This window comes from Chlorocebus sabaeus, chromosome X, assembly GCF_047675955.1.
Source record: "Chlorocebus sabaeus isolate Y175 chromosome X, mChlSab1.0.hap1, whole genome shotgun sequence".
NCBI lineage: Eukaryota > Metazoa > Chordata > Mammalia > Primates > Cercopithecidae > Chlorocebus > Chlorocebus sabaeus.
Window position 1 is genome coordinate 146,708,406 of NC_132933.1, and position 20,510 is coordinate 146,728,915.

Sequence of the window (20,510 nt, forward strand, 5' to 3'; positions counted from 1 at the left end):
AAATATCTATAGCTATATCTTTTTATGTATCTATATCTATATCTTTGCATGTGTGTATATAGATAGATATAGGTATCAAAACAGATATTATATAAATGTTACTCTTTGTCCTATCGTTTATCAAATTTATTAAACCTCATGTTCTGAACTGGCCTCATATAATGGTGACTACCTAAGGCAATTATCATCAACATGTTGCCAAGAATTTTTTCTAAAATGGTGTCTACGATAGCAAATGAAAGTAAGAAACACCACAAATAAACTAACAGATAAATAAAAATAAAATGGAACAATCGTTTGGATCAGAAGAAGCATTGGGTAAAGAATTAGCTATGCAAGGCTATGTCCTATTTATCCATCTTGAGTATTTTGCAGTTTGTGGAACAAGCAACAGTTCTCACATTCATGCTTAGTGAATAGTGAATAAAAACAACAATCAGCAAACCACTTAACAATGACCCACCACAACCCTGCTATTTCTGAATTTACCTTATCGTTTTTTTTCTTTCACATAAGACTATAATTATGATTTCAACTTCCTCATCGGATCCCCAGTCATGAATCTATCTAACATATTCAGCTGAAGGCTGTCAAGGATCTACTGATTCCAAAATGCAATGGTACTCTCCCATCGTCCTTCACTCCTAAAATCTCTGAAGACCTTGACACTGTTGACTCCTGCCTACTCCTTGTGGAGGTTAAAGTCCTTCCTTGAATTCCATACCACACTTTCTCTTACCAAAGATATTCTGCAGATGGGAAAATGACCCTATTTTAGGTTGTTATCAAGACCCTACCCAGTGTCACTTTCTCCAAAGATTTGCCTTTTCTCTTAAGAGAACATTTTCTACATCTTACACCAAAATGTTAAGTATCATATCCATAGGGTTTGTGCTCAGATCTACAGATCCTACCTTAAGATCCCTATCCAGGTCAAATCTCTTGTCCCAAAGGTCTCAGGTCTGTGGGTCATTGGTATTTCTATGATCCACCAGCACCTCATTTTTCTTTCCAAACAAGTGACTTTGGCTGATTGCACTCTCATTCATCTTAGCCTTCCCATCTCACCACATGAAGGCTATCTCTAGTCTCTTCTCATTTTAGGGCTCCATCTCATTTTTACTCAACTTCTGCAGCTATGCACATAGTCAAATGCCACTCATAGTGAAAAAAAATTCATTATAACTGTGTTATTTTCACTACTACTGCCCTAATTTATGAATGCAGCAGCCTCACTGTCCTCTTTTGTTCTAGAATGTCCCAGCCCTTAAATCCCCTCAGAGTAAACTCTCTGAAAGGTAATCTCTGATATCACTCCCCACTAACACCCATAAGGATTCCAACCAATGGATATTCATCAACCTCTGTAGTCCAGCCTGACCGATTTCTTCTTATTCTCCTCTATGAATCGTAAAAGCTTATCATCAGCTCACCACCACTCCTGTTTTCAAGGTTTAATTTGAGGAAAAAACAATCTCATGTAGTGGGGTGATCCCCCAAATGCAGGTTCCTAGAACTCACTCAAGACCTGCTAAGTTTGAATCCTGGTGTTTAGCTCTAGAGGCATTAATTTTGTAACCATCTTCCTGGGTCATCCTTGTGCACCTTGAACTTCCAAAGCCTTTGCTCACTCCATATCTGTTTCTCTTTTCCAGATATTATTAACCTGGAATAATTTCCCACTCCTGCTCTCCAATTCCCCCAGGAAAACCTTGTTCATCTGTGAACAATTTTCTCACCATCCCAATAGGAAGCCTGTTATGCCTTCTGTATGGTTTGGAGATGGCATATATCACACATTGAGTTGCATTTTAATAATTAAAGAGCTTAATTTATCCTCTTATTAGATTGTAAGCACCTTCTATACTATACATATTTATCTCTCTAATAATGATTAGTAACTAATAATATAGTCTATATTACTATTGCATGAACAATTATTATCCTACTGAAAATATTTCTGTTTCACTTGGACCATTGTATTAGGAGAGTCAATACGAATCAGTAGTGCCCCACTGGCTTCACCAGTATTGCATTCAGAGTTCTACATATTGCTCTCACAGGAGCTTGAACATAATACCAGAATGTCGTTGATGGAGACACTGAGACAGAGAGAACAAGTAGTGTGGTATAGATTATTTCTCATGTTCCCTCCAGTTCTTTGTACCAAACCCAACTTATGTATCGTTCTTGGAAACCTACTGTTTTATTTCATTTTATGACTCCCCCCAACTCCCACATTTCACCATACTCCACAATTAGATTTAAAATGGAAGCATGAAGAATGATAACCTTATCCCTTCCAGGACTCTTGGATCTAAACTTCTCTAGCACCTCTGTCTGTGTTGCAATCTGGTGGCCCAATTGTTAAAAACTGGTGTTTTGGGTCCTATCCTGGTCTCCTGTGAGGGATTTTGGATTAGGGGAAATGATAATTTCATAACATCTTATATTCACTTTTTCTTACAACCATGATTCCGTCTGTCTAAGATGCTTTCTGATTATTTTCTTTTTTTGAGGGAGGGTCTCATTCTGCTACCCAGGCTGGAGTACAGTGGCATGATCATGGCTCACTGCAGCCTCCACCTCTCTGGCTCAAGTGACCTTACCCCTTCAGCCTCCTGAGTAGCTGCTACCACAAGGGTACACTACCACTACCAGCTAGTTTTTAAATTTTTTCATAGAAACAGGGTCTCACTATGTTGCCCTATTTTTAAAATTATTTTTTAAAACTCTCAATGGAGTCATTCAGATAGAAGTGAAAATGTGCCTGCCTCCTCTCTTCCAGGTCACATGTCTCAGGTAAGAGATCTGCTACTCAACTAATGCAGCCACAAACTAAGCCAAGCATTCAGATTTTGCCCAAACTCTCCCTCCCAATCTCACTTTATCATGCTGCCTTAAAGTATTTAGAAGTGATGTCTCCCCACACCAACTTCTCTTCCCTTCACTACCCTTCCCTTCCTTTTCTGTCCCTTCCCTTTCTCCTTTTCTCTTTCTCTCTCTGTGTTTCTCATTCAGGACTTCATTTGTTGCATCCATTCTTGCAACAATCTTACAAATATTTTCTTTTCTTTCCACATTGGCCCTCTTCAACTTGTTCTCCACGTTGCCATCACAATGATTGCCCTAAAATATAAATCTGATCATTTCTTCTCCGCTCGCTGCAGAAAATATGTTACTGGCTTTCCCACTGCCTACTGGATAAATTCTACCTTTTCAGCATGGCATTCAAAACTCTTCACAATTAGGTCTCTAATCCTTTCTTTACCACCTTCTTTTCAAACTCAATGTCCTGGCATGCCAAACCCTCCCTATTTCTAGATCTCCACACACACAGTATTGCTATGATGTCTTTATCCATGAACTTCTTCACCCAGTCAGTGTCTATGTACCATTTCTTCCCTACTCAGAAAGTTCTTTCTTTGCAAACCCTTCCTTAATCATTTTCACCTCCATAGGTCCCTACGAATTCATATGTATTCCTTGTGCACACCTTGTAAGCATATTTTTTCTCATGCTTTTGGCTATCTTGTCCACTAGACTGTATGCTTTCTCAAAAATAAATGGATGAGTTTCACTCACAGATGCATATCAGTGTTTAGGACTGTTCCAGTGGTTAAAAAAAAAAAAACCCTGAATTTATGAATAAGTCAATGAATTAATACATTCTTGGCAAAACCCATGACGTTCTGGCCTACTATAAATTACTGTGTTAAAGTTGAGATTCTGCTTTAGTTTAGGATATAGATATCTATATATATGTCCATATATCTACATCTATATGTCTATATCCATGTATATCACTGATTTGGGGAATAAGCTATACTTATTAACAATATTATTGTGTTAGGTCTTCAGTATCTATACAATAATGGAAAAAGTACATGTATGTTTCTAAATATATATCCAATAAACAGAACACACACATACATATGGATGGATATATGTTTTTTCTATTATTGGGTATAGGTACCTATTAATAGATAAGTGTATATCTGTGTACCTATCTTGTTGGTAAAAGGTGCTTTTATACATATTATTTCATGTAGTCTCCACAAGAAGCCCACAGGAAAGGTAATTTTAATCTCAGTTTAACAGATTCACAGAACATAACTGACTTTACAACAAGGCAAAGTTTGTGAGGATAGAGTCTTTACATGAAACCAGGTCCCCAAATTTGTGTCTATCACCTTCCCTATCATTGGTCATGCTGACCAAGTATCCTTCACATCATCGTGGCAGGCTTCATGCTTCGGTTTACTGCCTAAAGCAGAAGCAATTAGGAGGATATCCTATGTGTTGCAGACACTATTTTTTTCCTTCCATAAATGAATTAATGGACCATGAAATAATTTTAAGAAAAGCTAACTTTTCTGGCCAGGCAGAAGAATAAAAGTAATCACCATGTAATATTGTTGTGAAGACTACGAGGCCCCACACATTAACTCAGCTAATCATTACAGTATTACATGTCGATTATCTGTTCCATTTTGCAGATGCAGAAATGGAGGCAAACCATTAAAATACACACCTAAAGTCACATGCAACTTGAACCCAAGCAATCTCATTTTAAAATCCGTGTTCATTGTCACAACACTCTATGATGCCCTTTGATCTTTGCATTGCCAAATTAAATCCAACTTTCTCCAACTCAACTTTAAGTACAGGGGCCATACTCCCATCCTCGCCCCATGCAACTTGAAACTCCCTCGGAAAGATAACCTCCTGGACCCTGGAAATGAAGAGGCGTATTTAAAAACAAATGCCTCATCCTGGGCACAACTCCAATGTTTTATCAAACTCATGAAAGTATAAGAATAGAAGTAAACAAAAAGCTTTCATCGATCCTCTCTCAACCATACCTTGAGCATAAAAGAGGTCCTGTACTTTACAGAGCTGCATTCCAATGTTTGCTGCTCTTAAACATTTTTTTTTATATCATTGCTTCCCAGTTGACTGACTCACAATAACGCAGATACAGGGACTGCTGGAGATCATGACCTTAAACAGTTAAAGATGTTTGCATATACTGCAGCATGTTTGGTGTGGAGGGTATCTAGAGAGTCCTAAAAAAGCAAAGAGGAAGAAGGTTTGCTGTGCGCGTCTGGTGCGGTGGCACCGTGTGCCATGCCCACCTGCTCTATCTCCCAGGTACCCGGGATCTCTCCGTTACAGCTGGTTTGCACTGGGATTAGCTGTTCTTTGCATGAGGTTGTAGCTGTGGATGTGGTTTCTGTAGTGATGGGGCTGACTCCGGAGATCTATTGGCTGCTGGCTTTGTAAATTTCATTCAGTTTGGTCCAATGGCAGAGGGAGAGCCCCGGAGACAGCAGGACCTCTCTCCTCAATCTCTCTTTTTCTTGCAGAACCGTCTCTCTCCCTTCTCTGTCTCTTAGCACAGAGCTCTTATTCAGCCACTAGCTCGGCCCTTCCTGCTTCAATTGTAATGCTTGTTCTGCCCGTCCACAGACCATTGACGGCAGAAACAACGAATTTCCTCCAAACTAGGCGGTGTTGGTGGCTCTTGCATTCCTCTGGATGAGCAAATCTAGTTGGGGGGTTCCAGAAGGGGTAGGCTCCTGGGCTTTCAAAACATCCTCCTGAATCATACCTCGTTTCGAGTTCCCTAGAAAAATCTGGACGTGTAAAAAGAACTCTTAACAGCCGATGCAGCTCTTCCAAAGCTAAGGTAGGTGTAGTTTTAAGACGTGTCTCTGGGATATTATTCTCCTTATTTTAAAAAGCCGTTTAAACATTTTGACTTGCAGTGGTTTTCCAGCAAAGGATGGAAAGCCTCACTGCAGATACTTGAGTTTCACTTTATTTGATCTTTTTTTTTCTTTTATGATTATTAATATTATTTTTGGAAAATTTGAACAGGACTTTCTCCTATCTGTCTCGCTCCATTTCTTAGGTGTGGGTGGGAGTGTGGACCTTCATACGGCTTTTACATGCAACCTCTCCACAGAAATACTTGGTTTTATTTTCACTTAAAAAGAAAAATCCGGACTACCGTTGTTTGGAAGCGTTTTGCTGCAATCAGCTATTTGAACGGCTCTGGGGCCGTGTGTGATGTGTTTACAAAGTAGCGCTGCCTTCCATACAAATAAACAGAAGATTGTGGCGGGGAGAGGGGAAAAATATATATATGTATCTGCAGTACAGAGAGAGAAGGAGCGAAGCGGTCAGGGCTGGAGATGGTGAAGGCAGGAAGACTTCTGCAAACTGTGAGGCATGGGAGGCTTTTCTTTTCTTTTTCTCCCCCCCAGCCCCCCACCCCCTTCTTCTTTAAGAAAACTGTCAGCTACCACCGCCTGGGGTGCTTTTTCGCGGGGTTGGGGGAGTGCGGTTAACCAGAGAGAAAAAGGGAAAACAGGCTTGGTTGGGGTTGCATTAAGCGATTTTTTTTCCCTCCTTCATCTCCGGGCCTTGGATAAGATGACGGCTTGGGTGATGCACGAAATAACGCACGTGATTGATTAGACCTGGCTTGGCTGGGCTAAGGAACGATCCAGGCGCGCTGGAGACCCCGCGTGAAGACGAAATGACCGTAGCTTCGCGCTGCTTCTGCAAACCGGGGAGCGGGCTCCATGCACCCCTTTCCCGTGTGTGTGGGTTTCGAGGCGGGTGGGAAGGGTGAGGCAAACCGCAGAAAGGGGTAGAGCTGGTGGTTTTGCTTCTTCGGGAGCCTTTGAGTGTAGTCTGAACCTTTGAGGGGGGGCGCTGAGGGGCTTGCAGCTGCCGCCCTGGGAACCATCTCTGAACTGCCCGCTTATCCGGAGGAGCGGAAAAGTTGGAAGCTGCGAGGACAGACGACCGGAGCCCTTGTCTGGGTCTCAGGGGATCTGGAGCCCTAATCGGTGCCCACTGAGAACACCCCTTCTCGGAGCGGGGGTGTCGGGGGGAGTGTTAAGCCTGCGGGACGCACGGTCCGCCAGTCCCCTAGGTGGGGACGGGTAGGAAGGAGGCTGAGGAGTAGGTTCCAATAGGCGCACCACCCCCACAGCCCTGGAAAACGTAACCTCCACCCCCTCTTCCCTCCCATCCCATCCCAAGGCTCTCTGCTGTCCCGGGCCGATTTCATCTCGTCTCTTACCCCGCCTCCCCGCCTCTCCGCCTGCCAATTCCCGCGCGGCTCGGCTCGGCCCCTTCCCACTCCAGTGGGCAGAACTGATGGAGAAGATCCGCCAAGCGCGCAGCCAGAGGCGGGGGAGACAGTGGCGGGTGGGCGAGGGGCTTCTAGACCACGCAGGGAGAGAGTGAACTTCGGTCCCGCCCCCTCCCCAAGGCCGCGGCTGGGGCGCCCCCAGCCCGCGCTGGCACCCGCGTGGCCTGACCAGCGGAAGAGCGAGCAGGGATGAGGTGGGGAGAGGGAGGTAGGTGCCGCTCGGCTGCAGATGATGCGTGGGCGGGGGGCTTGCTGTGGGAGGAGAGGCCCAGGACCCGGCCTGCGCCCTCCACTCCGCGGCTGCTCCCTCCGCCTCTGGTTTTCCAAGAGGCCGGTCGCTACCCCGGGGGATGCTCTTATCTTCCAGTCGTTCTCCTGGACACCCCTTCCTCCTCCTCTCCCTCAACCTGACCTGGCTTTTTCGCCCCTCCGAGAACCGGTAGGCTGGGGTCCCTCGGCGGGGTTCTCCTAGGCCTCACCCGGAGCTTTGCGTTCCCGGTATCGGGGCCCCGTGCACCGTGCAGCCTTGGGCCCGGGCGCACCATTCCGGCGTCTGCTCGCCGCCAGACACAGCACCCTTTCTTCCCGGAGCGGCGGGGGCGGGAGCGGGTGGGGGGGTCAGGTCAACCCTTGCACCCCCGAGGCCTGGCCCGGGCCACCCTGGGAACGGATGTCCTGCATGGAGGCCGAGGGGCACTCGGAGGACGTCCTCCGCATCGTACCCCTCCCCTTCCCCAGAAGGCTTTTTTTTTTTTTTTTTTTTTAAAATACTGCGGGTTTCTTTTTCTCTGGCTTCTTCCTCTGAACCTACGGCAGGTGTGAGCCTCTTTTTATGTATGTGCTGCTGCTATCTCGGGGATGCGGGGGAGGGGGTGCAGGAGGCAGCGTGGAGGGGTCCTTGGAGGTTCCGGCGGGGTTTTGGCCTCTGCGGTGCGCCCGGGCTTGCAACTCGCGCGGGCGCTGGGCGCGCGCGTCACGAATTCAGCCTAGGGCTTGGGCGAGTCTGCGGGGAGCGAGGACGGAGGATCTTGATCTGTCATTTGGACCCAACTTAAGAAATTTGGGGTGGGGGTTGGGTGGGGGTTTTGGAACTAAGCAGGTGATGTTCTTGCGAGCTGAATCCACAAGGTGGTAGTATGGCTTCTTCTTCTTTTTAATTTATTTTACTTTATTTTGTTTCTATTTGGTCATTTTTTTTGTGGGGGGCGGTGGTTTGTTGTTGTTGTTGTTGCTCTTATCTCATGCTTTTTGAAGGCATCCGTTGCCCGTAGGGTTTACATCGGAGCGCATTGCATTATATTTTCTTAAAAGGGGGTGGTGTGCGTGAGCTCCCATCTCAGAATCAGCCCTTCCTGTGATGTGAGGAAGGCAAAAGCAAAAGAAAAAAAAAAAAAAAAAAAAAGAGAGAGAAAGAAAGGGGAAAAAAAAGGAAAAGAAAAAGTTTAGGGAGACCTCGTTATCCTGACGAAGCAGAATTGCCAGTTTGTGTGGGCGTTCTGCGGGCGACATAGAAGTTCATGCTTAAGAAATCCGGGGTAGTTTCCTTTTTCAGCTAGAAATTAAACGGCCAGGGTGCGAACACCTGACTTTGATGAGAACAAAGCGGCAGAAGCTGCAAGAGACCTGCATAGTTTGAATGGACACACTGAGCCTTTTCCTAGGGGATGGCAGAGCGGGGTGAAATCAGAACGCAAAGAAATCTGCAGTTTTATGGGGGCAGATTTGGAGAGTGGAGAATTATTTCATACCTTTAGTTGGCTGTGGGGAAGATGTTAGCAGTAATCCATTAAATCCTCAGCACAGATTTTCCTGTGAAAATGTGCAAAATGTTAAGAGGGGGAGGGATGGCTAATGGCACATGGTTGCATTAATTCCTGTATTTCCAGAAAAAAATATGGAATTTCTGTGTATCCTAAAATTAAGAATATAGGAATTTCATGGAGACCTCTGCAAGCATGCATTTTCTCAGATTAGAAATTCAGTATTTTATTACTCAATGAAATGTAGAATGCGTGTGTGTGTATGTGTGTGTGTGTATACAGACTTACACGCACGCATTCTACATTTCTACATATATATGTGTGTGTGTACATGTATATATATATATATGGCCATTTTAAAGAGTATTTTCTTTGACATGTAAGAACATAATCAGGGCCAGTTGTAGCAAGTGGAAAATTACTTCATCAGTTTTAAGTCAGTGGATTAAAATGGGAGGCTTGATTTTTTTTTTTTGAAACCAGAATAATAATTACATTTTCATAATAATACCTGTGCATGGATGCAGTTTTAAAGATGCTTTGATGTTTTCTTCTCCGGTGGAAGAATTGTTGCTTTTCTTTGTGTTTTATTTAAATAAACTAATGTTGAATATACAGTTGGCTCTAAAACCAGTAACCTAGCTGATTTTTACCCAAACCTAGGAATATAACAGATACTTGATAAGGGACTGGTGGGTGCATAAGGTAGATAATGAGGTTATCTTGATGCTGTGAAATTTACAAGCAGACTTGAAGGAATTTGAAAGTTCATAGTTGTTGGCCTGGAATGCAGACTAATGGTAAATATATAGATTTTTTTAAATGTGTGAACTTGGCCATTTCATTGTTTTGTGTGTAGTAATTTGTGGAAAGCTTATAGTCTCTCCACAAAGATGAGAGTGTTGACTGACTCCGCAACGGAGACTTGCTTTTGGAAGTGCAGGGGTCTCTTTAAAAGCCATTTGGAATACTGTGCTTTTATTTCTAGACCACAACCAAAAGGTTCTCACAAAACTAAACATTCAAGTGCATGAGGGAATGACCTCTGTTTAACATTCTTTCTTTTTACTTGGTACGCCACATTTCAAACCTTTCGTAATACTGTTGAATATCGTCAGTAGTGCAACTTGTTGAGCGAATACATTGCATTCAGATGAAGTAGCAATATACAAATATTTTAAGTCATTTAATATCCTCCTTCTAAAGATACTCTTATCTGGTTAAAATATACTTAAATTCCAAATATGGTGAGAGTTGGTCTTAGAATGTGAATGTCAAGTGTAAGAGACAGAATTTTAGTGTGTAAACCGGAATGTATTCTTTCTGTATTGCTTTCTGACTTTTAATATTTTAACAATGCTTTCCCCTTTTAAAAACGGGGAACTATGTTCGGTTTAGTTTAAATCTGTTGCTCTTTTTGTGTGTGTTTTTGTCTGAATACTGCACTTTTTCGGAGGACAGACTTCGTCTCCTGCTTAATTATGTGAATGGATATTCAGACATTTTGAATAGCCACCACTGATATCTTAAACTCCTGAGCTACCAGTTTGAAATCAAAGATACAGCTTTTGCAACAGTCAGTTAGAGAAAGTGAGAATCCAAATTGAAGCCCAGGCTGTTGAGGCAGTTAGGTCATCTGCTGTGCCCTCTACTACCATTCACTCAATGAATATTTTACAGTTTTGTCATTTTTCTCTAAACAACCTACATTTGGACTTTGAAAGTCTGCACTGTTCTTTGTTAAGTGAATGACAATGTAGGAAGCCCTTCCTCATTTTTCTTGGGGCAGAGTAGCACACATCAACAAGAAAAAAAGAAGGTGATATCTCCTAGCAGTTTGTCGTTATGCCATTTATAGGCTTTGAATAAATGTATAGATGAAGAGGCTTTCTCTCTGCAGGTGGTTACATTAAACAAAAAATAAGTAAATAAAAGGCTCATAAAATCATTACAGGAGTGGAAGGTTGATGGTGGAAAACAGCCCATCTACCTCGGGCTGAGATTTCAAATTTATAGACATTTCGTGTTGAGTTCACGTGTCCCAGGTGTATGCGGAACACCTCCACACACCACGTCTTCCTAAAGCACTCTCATCTTCCCAGAAATGGTACCTGAAGGAGAACAGACCTGACCCCTACAATACTAAAATACATATATATGAAACTATATAGAGTAAGATACATAGCCTACTATATAATATATATATAGTAATAGATATTATAGTAAGGTCTGCATCTATATATAAAAATATTAGATATATCTTATTATTTTATATATATAGATAGTGAGATGAGGTGTGTTAATCCATCCTCAGGCTGCTAAAAAAGACATACCCAAGACTGGATAATTTATAAACGAAAGAGGTTTAAATGACTCACAGTTCAGCATGGCTGGAGAGGCCTGAGGAAACCTACAATCATGGTGGAAGGGGAAGCAAATACTTCCTTCTTCACATGATGGCAGGAAGGAGAGGAATGAGAACCGAGTGAAGGGGGAAGCCCCTTATAAAATCAACAGGTCTTGTGAGAACTTACTCACTATCATGAGAATAGCATGGGGCAAACTGTCCCCATGATTCAATTACTTCCCACCAAAGGGTCCCTCCCACGACACGTGGCGATTATGGGAGCCACAATCCAAGATGAGGTTTGGTGCGGACAAAGCCAAACCATACCATGAGGTTTTATTGAATTTATTTGAGACAGGAAAAGAGTAATCCTCCATAATTTAGAAAGGAGATGAAATACAGTGAACATTTAGGGTCTCATCACTTGAGGAATACATTTCAAAGAGAGAAATGTTAATTTCAGTATAGTGCTAATGAAATGATCTAGGCTTTCACTGCTCTCTGGAAATGTGGATAAATGGCCCAGAATTTTGTTTAGGTTGTTTTATTTAAAATGTATGTTATATAAAGAAATCATGGTTTGTCAAAGTAACAGAGTGCTATTTTTGGCTTACAATAGGACTTTTTTAGTTCCACCTGTTAATATCGGTGATCATTTTGGTTTTAAGAGGCCAATACCTGATTGGATGATGAAAACTTGGATCTCAAAGCCATCACCCCAGACTTGTGATTTTATGAACATCTGTGGGCATCTCTCCCGGCTCCCACATCCACCCTTCATCCAGGCTCATTTTCTCTGTTTTTGCTTGGTTGTTTGTATGCTTTGTTTGGGGAGAGGGGACACATATTTTGCTAAGGGCATCTTTTTCAGGCGTGAAACTCAGCCTGTCATATAAGCTGAAAAGGAACTTGAGTTGTTTCAAGTTGCATTGTATGGTAAGTTTTTGGGTCCTTTTTAAAAAAAGGACTGAGGTTACTAAGTGTTACTGGCACTGATAAAAGAGCTATGGTGAATTGTGGTTTGTTTTTGCAAAGTACAGAAAAGGCCTCCTTAGTTCTGTGATGATGGCTGTGGTGAAGTTGCATGTGGTGCCATTTTCCATGTTTCGTATTTCAACACCACCAATATATGGCTCTGGAGTATGGGACGGGCAAGTCCAAAAACTCAGTGAGGCATGCCATATGACTCCAATGGTCAGTCGGGCTGTTCGGTGTGGAACTGTGGTCTCAAAAGCATGGGGGATGCGGACAGAAGAAAACTCATTGCAACTGAGTGCCTTTAACTTGTTCCAGTCCTCACTACTCTCTGTGAATATAACTCTGAATGGGTTAGGTGGGGAAACTCACAAAAGTAAATGCATGTTTTCACAAACAAAATATGTCATTGTTAACTGTTTTCCTAAGTGAGACAAGATGCCGTCACGCCCTGAAGCTACATGGTAAGAATGGCAGTGTGTATGAGCGGGTGTATACACATACATGTGTGCATATGCCAACGCATTAACTAGGAACTAGTCCTTGCACAAAATGTTTTTCTCAGCCATTGCAACACATTAGATAAAAGCAAATATATATATATATATATTTGATATATATATATATGAAGGAAAAAATGTGATTTTCCATTATTTTCCTTTTCTTATTCTCATCATTCACCAAACCTATGTTATATTAAACAATTCGTAACATCTGGCCTGGGTAATAGAGTGAGACCCCAACTCCACAAAGAAACAAAAATTAAAAACAAATTAGCCGGGCATGATGGCAAGTACCTGTGGCTCCAGCCGAGGTGGGAGGATCACTTGAGTCCAGGAGTTCAGGGCTGCAGTGAGCTATGATTACACCGCTGTACTTCAGCCTGGGACACAGAGCAAGACCCTATCTCTAAAAATATAAATAAATAAATAAATAAATAAATAAATAAATAAAACATAAAAAATAAATACAAATAGAAAATGTACCATGAAAGTTATAAAGTTGGCCCGGCGTTGTGGCTCACGCCTGTAATCCCAGCATTTTGGGAGGCTGAGGTGGGAAAATCACTTGAGGTCAGTAATTCAAGACTAGCCTGGCCAACATGGTGAAATCCTGTCTCTACTAAAAATATAAAAACTAGCTAGGCGTGGTGGTGTGCGCCTGTAATCCCAGCTATTCAGGAGGCTGAGGCCAGGGAACTGCTTGAACCTGGGAGGGGGAGGTTGCAGTGAGCCGAGATCGTGCCATTGCACTCCAGCTTGGGTGACAGAGCGACACTCTGTCTCAAAAAATAAAAAAAAATAAAAAAATAAAAAAAATAAAAAGAAAGTTATAAAGTTACCTATGATGGGTCTGGGTGTACTCCTCACTTAGGAGTGAAGACATTCATTAACATGAGACCTAAGTAAGTAGAAAGTATGTGTTTAAGGGACAGGTGTCCATTTTCTCTAGGTCTCCTGGAAGCTTTTTTTTTCTAATTTGGGTGCTAATTCCAAGAAAGGTTTCACCTGTGTTTATGGTGAAACTATCTATATGTGTGACAAAATGTTACCCTCTCTTGTCCATCAATATTGTGCAAGGTTATATACTTGTATGGAGAAATAGACAACTTTTACAAAGATCAAACTGGGCACCCTTTACCAAGGCTAAACTCATAACCCTTTGATCTGCCTTTGTAGAAGATTCTCACCTTGATTTCCCTTGGTGCCCAAAGGCTTTGCTGAGAGACTGTTCCCATTGAAGCCTTGTGGCAAGGTCAGCAGAGCATTGTATCTGCCCAGCTTCAGAAACTCTGCATTCCCTTTCAATAAATATGGAGAAGTTTGAGGTCACAAAAGCTGAGAACCTCATTATAGTCTCTTTATGTTCTTGGGCCCCTCTCTTCCTGCAGACTTCCTTGAATTCAAATGTAACATGCACTATACATTCACATTGCACCTACTGAAAAGCATTGACAATCCCAGGTGACAACAGGAGCAAAAGTGAATGAATGCTAGAGGGTTTCACATTTAGGTTGTTCACTCACCACTGTGCACAGGTTCTTAAGAATTCTACTTACACTTGATAAGACTGTGAACAGACGTATGTTTTTGAAACATCAGTATACAGGTGTGCAGAAAGAAATGGGCTAGGTCAGTTATAGCCACCAGTATAAATAAGATGCATAAAATAGTTTTATTTGCAAATTATATCTACAGAGCCTTCATCATACATACATATATATATAATGTATGTATATGTAAAAAATAGGATGCCTATAAACATATACAGATCATACATTATTCATTTTAATTTCTACAGATAATATGTAATTATTTATATGAAACTGCATTTATGTACATTTATACAGTAGTATTTGTATCCAACTTATACACTTGAATGAAACCATCATCTACAGTAGCCATTTAATATATATTTATTTCTAGATAGTTGTATTTATATACACTTATATAATTGTATTTATATGCCATTTATATTACTGATGAAAGCCTTTATAACTTAAACTAGATATATTTCTAAAGCCATTGCAAACTTATTTATACAAAATATAATTTATTTAAACATGTATTATATAAATATAAATTATATACTAATAAATAACATATAAGTCATATAAATATATAATACAAATTTGATTTATATACTTATAATTTATTATATATTGAATACAACTCATTTAAATATAATTTAGTATATATTACTATGTCTATATAATTGTGACAAATAATATATAGTAAAATCCATATAAATCTGTAATAAAATATATGTGTATGTGTATGTATACGTATTGTTCTTGTTCTTTTGTATGAAAAGTACATGCAAACTTTATACATATATATATATACACAAACCATATATATAGTTTGACTTGCATTTTCCAAAAGAAACTATGTTTTGTGTGGTGAATGGACTTCCAGGCTAGTTCACAGGAGCTATTGTTAGTTAATGGTGCACAGAAACTACAGCTTCCTTCCCTCTTCCCTTCCTTTCTTCTTTCCTTCCTTCCCTCCCTCCTTCCTTGCTTCTTTTACTCTTTCTTTCCTTCCTTCCCTCCCTCTCTCCTTCCTACCTTTTTCTCTTCTTTCTTTCCTTCCTTTCTTCTTTACCTCCTTCCCTCCTTCTTTCCTTCCCTTCCATCTATCATCCTTCTCTCCCTCCCTCCTTCCTTTCCTCCCTCCTTCTCTCCCTCCCTCTCTCCTTTCTTCCTTCATTTTCTCTCTCTTTTCTTTTCCTTCTTTCTTTCCTTCCTTCCTTCCTTCCTTCCTTCCTTCCTTCCTTCCTTCCTTCCTTCCTTCCTTCCTTTCCTCCCTTCCTTCCTCCTTTCCTTCCTTTCTCCATCCCTCCTTTCTTCTTTACCTCCTTCCCTCCTTCTCTCCTTCCCTTCCATCTATCAGCCTTCTCTCCCTCCCTTCCTTCCCTCCCTCCCTCCTTCTCTCCCTCCCTCTCTCCTTTCTTCCTTCATTTTCTCTCTTTCTTTTTCCTCCCTCCCTCCCTCCCTCCCTCCCTCCCTCCCTCCCTTCCTCCTTCCTTCCTTCCTTCCTTCCTTCCTTCCTTCCTTCCTTCCTTCCCTCTCTTCCTCCCTTCCTTCCTTTCTCCATCCCTCCATTCTTCTTTCCGTCCTTCCTTCCTTCCTTCTTTCTTCCCTCATTCCTTTATTCTATTTGGATGGGTGACAAGGTCTCAGGGATCCTTAAAGTATTAAAGAGAAAATGAAGATAATTCTATAGAAGAACAGATCAAATAGGAAAGAGTAATGAAAAGAAAGACTCCTGGAATGACAAAGAAGCATGTTCATGACAATTTAATAGAATTTCCCACATGCCGTATTTGTATAGCTGGTTATATTTTAAAACTTTGTCAAACCCTAGATTTATAAAAGCTTGATTTTGATTTTAGTAAATTCTTTGAATAAATGCATGCATACATAAAGCAGATTACTTTGATTCAACAAAAACATACAGGCACCTGTGAGCTTTTTTTTTTTTTTTTTTTAATGTGGTAGTGAAAACAGCCTCATTAATTAATGGCTATTTCCTATATTCTTTTTAAAATTAATAAGCAATAGTCAGATATTTCAGTTGTTTTAAGGCATGAACAATACCTTGGATTCTAATATATTTTAGTCTAAAATATCTGGTAACATCACAGATAATGGTTTCAAACCCCTCATATAATTTATTTTTCAACAACTTAAAGTCTTTTAGAATCATGAGAGAACCTTAAAAATAGACAACATCACTCATACTGGTGACCTAGGATTGCTTAAAGATAGGGCATAGATTGTATTGTCTCAGAGGAAAATATTTTATGAAGATTCTTTAAAAAGCATAAGAACTCCCGAATCGGGGATTCTTTCTTGAAGAGACTCCCTGGTCTAATGTTTTTGGAAAACCTCATATATCATTTGCCTCTCTTCAATTATATCCTGAAAATGGACACATTATGGCCTTAAAGTCTCCTGTACTAATGGGTTTAGCAGATGTGATAGATAACTTAGGGTTCTTTGTAATGAGTGTTAACCAAATTAACCACAACAGTGTTGAGAATACTTCTGTTGACACAGAGCAGAAAGAAGTACTAACAGGGTATGAAGACACTTGAAAGTGTTGAAATTACCAAGACTACTTGGAGAAATGAACTTGTTGGTTTTTTTTCTTTATTTCACGAATTTACTCAAAACTTGTTGAGTACCAATAAGTGGGATACAAGGAAGATGAAATTGCTTATCTTTCCTATATTAACCATAGGCTAATGTTATTTTGCACCTCTGGTTTTATGTTTAAGAACAAACACGTTTTATCAGAATTTTTCTTCTGGGGGTGTGTGTGTGTGTGTGTGTGTGTGTGTGTGTGTGTGTTTAATCTCTCATGTCCTATGTCAAAAGTTAAGGAAAGCAACAGCTTGATTCAGTCTTCATACATCTTTCTTAAATAGTTAAAGGCAAAATCATCAGAGCTACATAGCCCAAATATTAGGAGTTAGGTTCATGTTCGAATTCTCAGAGGGTGATTATATAGTTCGATTTTAACTTCTTCAACAAACAAATTACTACAGTTGATGAGCAAGGAGATGAAAACATTTGATAAACATCATGGAGTTAATATGATTCTTGAGGAAGGGGAGAAGGCTGCCTGTCTTAGGTAATGCTTTTGAGGGTAGGTTTGTCCTCGCCTTGAGGCAGCAGGCTTGCTCTGTTGGCTCAAGAAGCCTTAACATGCATGCCCATATTGCGGATTTACCCACATGCCAAGTGTATGCTGTGGGAAGAAATGAATAATGTAGATCCCATTACAGAGAATTATGTGGAACAGATAGACTTAGTGCATCAGAACCGATGAGAAGTACACAAGACATTTCGAAAATAACAACAGTAACGAAAACAAATATAAATAAACCACAATCAAAACCCTTACATTTGGGTTTCTAGTTGCCTATTACCACAGAGGGTTCTGGTTACTAGCTAAAATGTAACCCAGTAGGAAGGACAAGACAAGGGCCTTCATGCTGTATGAAACAGTAACAAACAGTAAGGATGACCCAGCGAGAAAGGGTAACAAGTTACGTGGAAGTTAAATACCAGGGAGAAAGTGTAACAGTTACATGGAAGTTAAATACCTTACCTGTGCAGAGACTGAACATATAAAGCACACACAGGAATGGTAGTAGTAGAAAGTGGGGGAGATCTGAGTTTGTTGCAGCGTAAAAACCAACCAACCAACCCTAGTGAGGGAATCAATACCTCAGAAAAAAATCTTCTGACAATCTAGGTTAATGGTAGAGATCAAACGGTACCGTATTATGAGGACGGAATAGTAACTCGCACATGGCTTCACATAGAATTTGTGTGACAGTGGTTGTGTACTATGATTCAGTCTGCCGTGACAATTTCACCAGTAAAATAACCTTCCAGGATTTATTTGATATCTCAATTGATAAGCCTCACTTAAGTGAGTAACCAGAATATGACATAATTTATGAAAATTAACTTAAAATTGCGCAAGAAGTTATGTGTCTAGTCATTTCACAATCAAATGTATTTGGGCATTGAATCTAGTCAGATCCCAATTAATTAAAAATTGTTTCTTTCTAGACCAACATGTATCTTGATATTAATACACATGTAAATTATATACATATATTTGCATATGTAAATTACACATCTATTTACATATGCATACATAGCTCTCTTTTTATTGGGGAACACATCTTCCTGAAGGTTTTTCAAAGAATAATTATTCTACCTGTAATGCTGTAGCAGTATTGGTAAAAAGTTCAAATGTGGCTGGGTACAGTGGCCCATGCCTGTAATTCCAGCATTTTGGGAGGCCAAGGCAGGAGGATTACTTGAGCCCAGGACTTTGAGACCAGTCTAGGAAACCCCATCCATACAAAAAAAAAAATTAAAAATAAGTCAGGTGTGGTGGTGCATGTCTGTAGTCCCTGTTACTCAGGAGGCTGAAGTGTAAGGATCACTTGAATATATCAGGAGTTTGAGGCTGCAGTAAGCTATGACCTCACTACTGCATTCCAGCCTGGGCAACAGAGTGACACCCCATCTCTTAGAAAGAATTCAAATGCATCGTTTATGTGGACAGAATTTGATTAGTGTTATTTTGTTGCTCAATGACTCCAGGGTATGCATTTACCTTTTTTTCTCTCTTGACTTTAATCATAGCTTATGCAAAAACAAACAAACAAAGACTAAACAGAGAATGAGTTTACAAAACTATATTTAAAAGTAAACCATACTCCCTTACCCCTGACTCCACAAAAATACTGTTTAATGTAGAGAAACCACAGACGGTGCAGCCCCCAAATCTGGAGCATCCTCAGGTACCTGGGGATATTCTGGAGTGAGGGGCTGAGCCTCAGAGGCATTTGATCACACTTGGGTGGGGATGCCTCATTGGCTAGTGAAGAAACAGCTGTCTCTTCCATGTAGTGGTCAGTTGTGGCCTCTCCCGGAAGGGAATTTATCCAGCAGTGTATGTCCCTAAAGATATTCATAGCAAATTATGTTCAGTGAAGCCAGCTGCATCCTGTTGGTCTTGCTAGTTCCGGGATTCTTGCCATAGCAGGTCAGAATGGAAGGGAGCTGCTTCTCTTTCCTCCTTCCTTCCTCTCCCCATCCCAGCTCTCATCTGACATCCTTCCAACACCTATTTGACAGGAAAAAAAATTCTCTCGTCAAATTAAGAAAAGTGTCTTGGTACGATGGCTCACGCCTGTAATCCCAGCACTTTGGGAGGCCGAGGTGGGTGGATCACTTGAAGTCAGGAGTTCAAGTAGTGAAACCCTATCTCTACTAAAAATCCAAAAATTAGCCGGGTGTGGTGGCACGTGCCTATAGTCCCAGCTACTCGGGAGGCTGAGGCAGGATAATGGCTTGAACCCAGGAGTTGGAGGTTGCAGTGAGCTGATATGGTGCCCCTGCACTCCAGCCTGGGCGACAGAGCAAGACTCTGTCTCAAAAAATAAATAAATAAATAAATAAATAAATAAATAAAAGTGTTCAAGTATGTACTCTCCACATCTTCCAGCTATTTCACTTCACTGGGAGTAGACAGGACAGCATGGCTCCAGGGAGAGTGCTATTGTTACCTTGTTATCCACTTTCAATTTGGAAAGGTAAAAATATGCTTCAGTGCCTACTAAATTGCCTGAATTGAATATGAAGAACAGTTTGTTGGGATATTCATGATGAAATTGGAAAACAGAATCATAGATTGTTAGGACTTGAATGTACTTGAGCAATCATTTGTATTCCCTCATGTACGCAAGGAAATTGAGTCACAGACAGTTTCAGTGATTTAGCCTCATCCTTTTTTTTTTTTTTTGAGATGGAGTTTCCGTTTTATTACCCAGGCTGGAGTACAATGGCCCAATCTCGGCTCACCGCAACCTCCACCTCCCAGGTTCACGCGTTTCTCCTGCCTCAGTCTCCCAAGTAGCTGATATTACAGGCATGCACCACCACACCTGGCTAATTTTGTATTTTTAGTAGAGACGGGGTTTCTCCATGTTGGTCAGGCTGGTCTTGAGCTCCCGACCTCAGGTGATCCACCTGCCTCTGCCTCTTAGAGTGCTGGGATTACAGGCATGAGCCACTGCACCCGGCCGTGATTTATCCCCATACTTTTAAACACTATTCCTGAAACGAAGATGAAATACCCCCAATTTTTAACGTATCTGCTTTCGCCAATTCATGACAAGCTTGCAAAATTAGAAGAAATTTTAAATGGACAAAATAAAGCAA

At 41.0% G+C, this 20,510-nt stretch overlaps 1 protein-coding gene across 4 annotated transcripts in view; it reads left to right on the plus strand.

Annotated features, from left to right (window-relative positions):
* The first annotated feature begins 5,239 nt into the window (after positions 1–5,239).
* Positions 5,240–20,510, plus strand: part of NLGN4X (neuroligin 4 X-linked) — a 336,841-nt gene continuing 321,570 nt past the window's right edge. Inside the window, exon 1 of one of the 4 annotated variants that reach the window (XM_073013891.1) lies at positions 5,240–5,692. The gene's annotated coding sequence lies outside the window, so the exon portion shown is untranslated. Of the gene's footprint in view, positions 5,693–7,082; positions 7,380–7,401; positions 7,611–20,510 lie in introns of those variants that run through there. The other 3 variants (XM_037986303.2, XM_073013892.1, XM_073013893.1) reach the window with 3 other exon arrangements.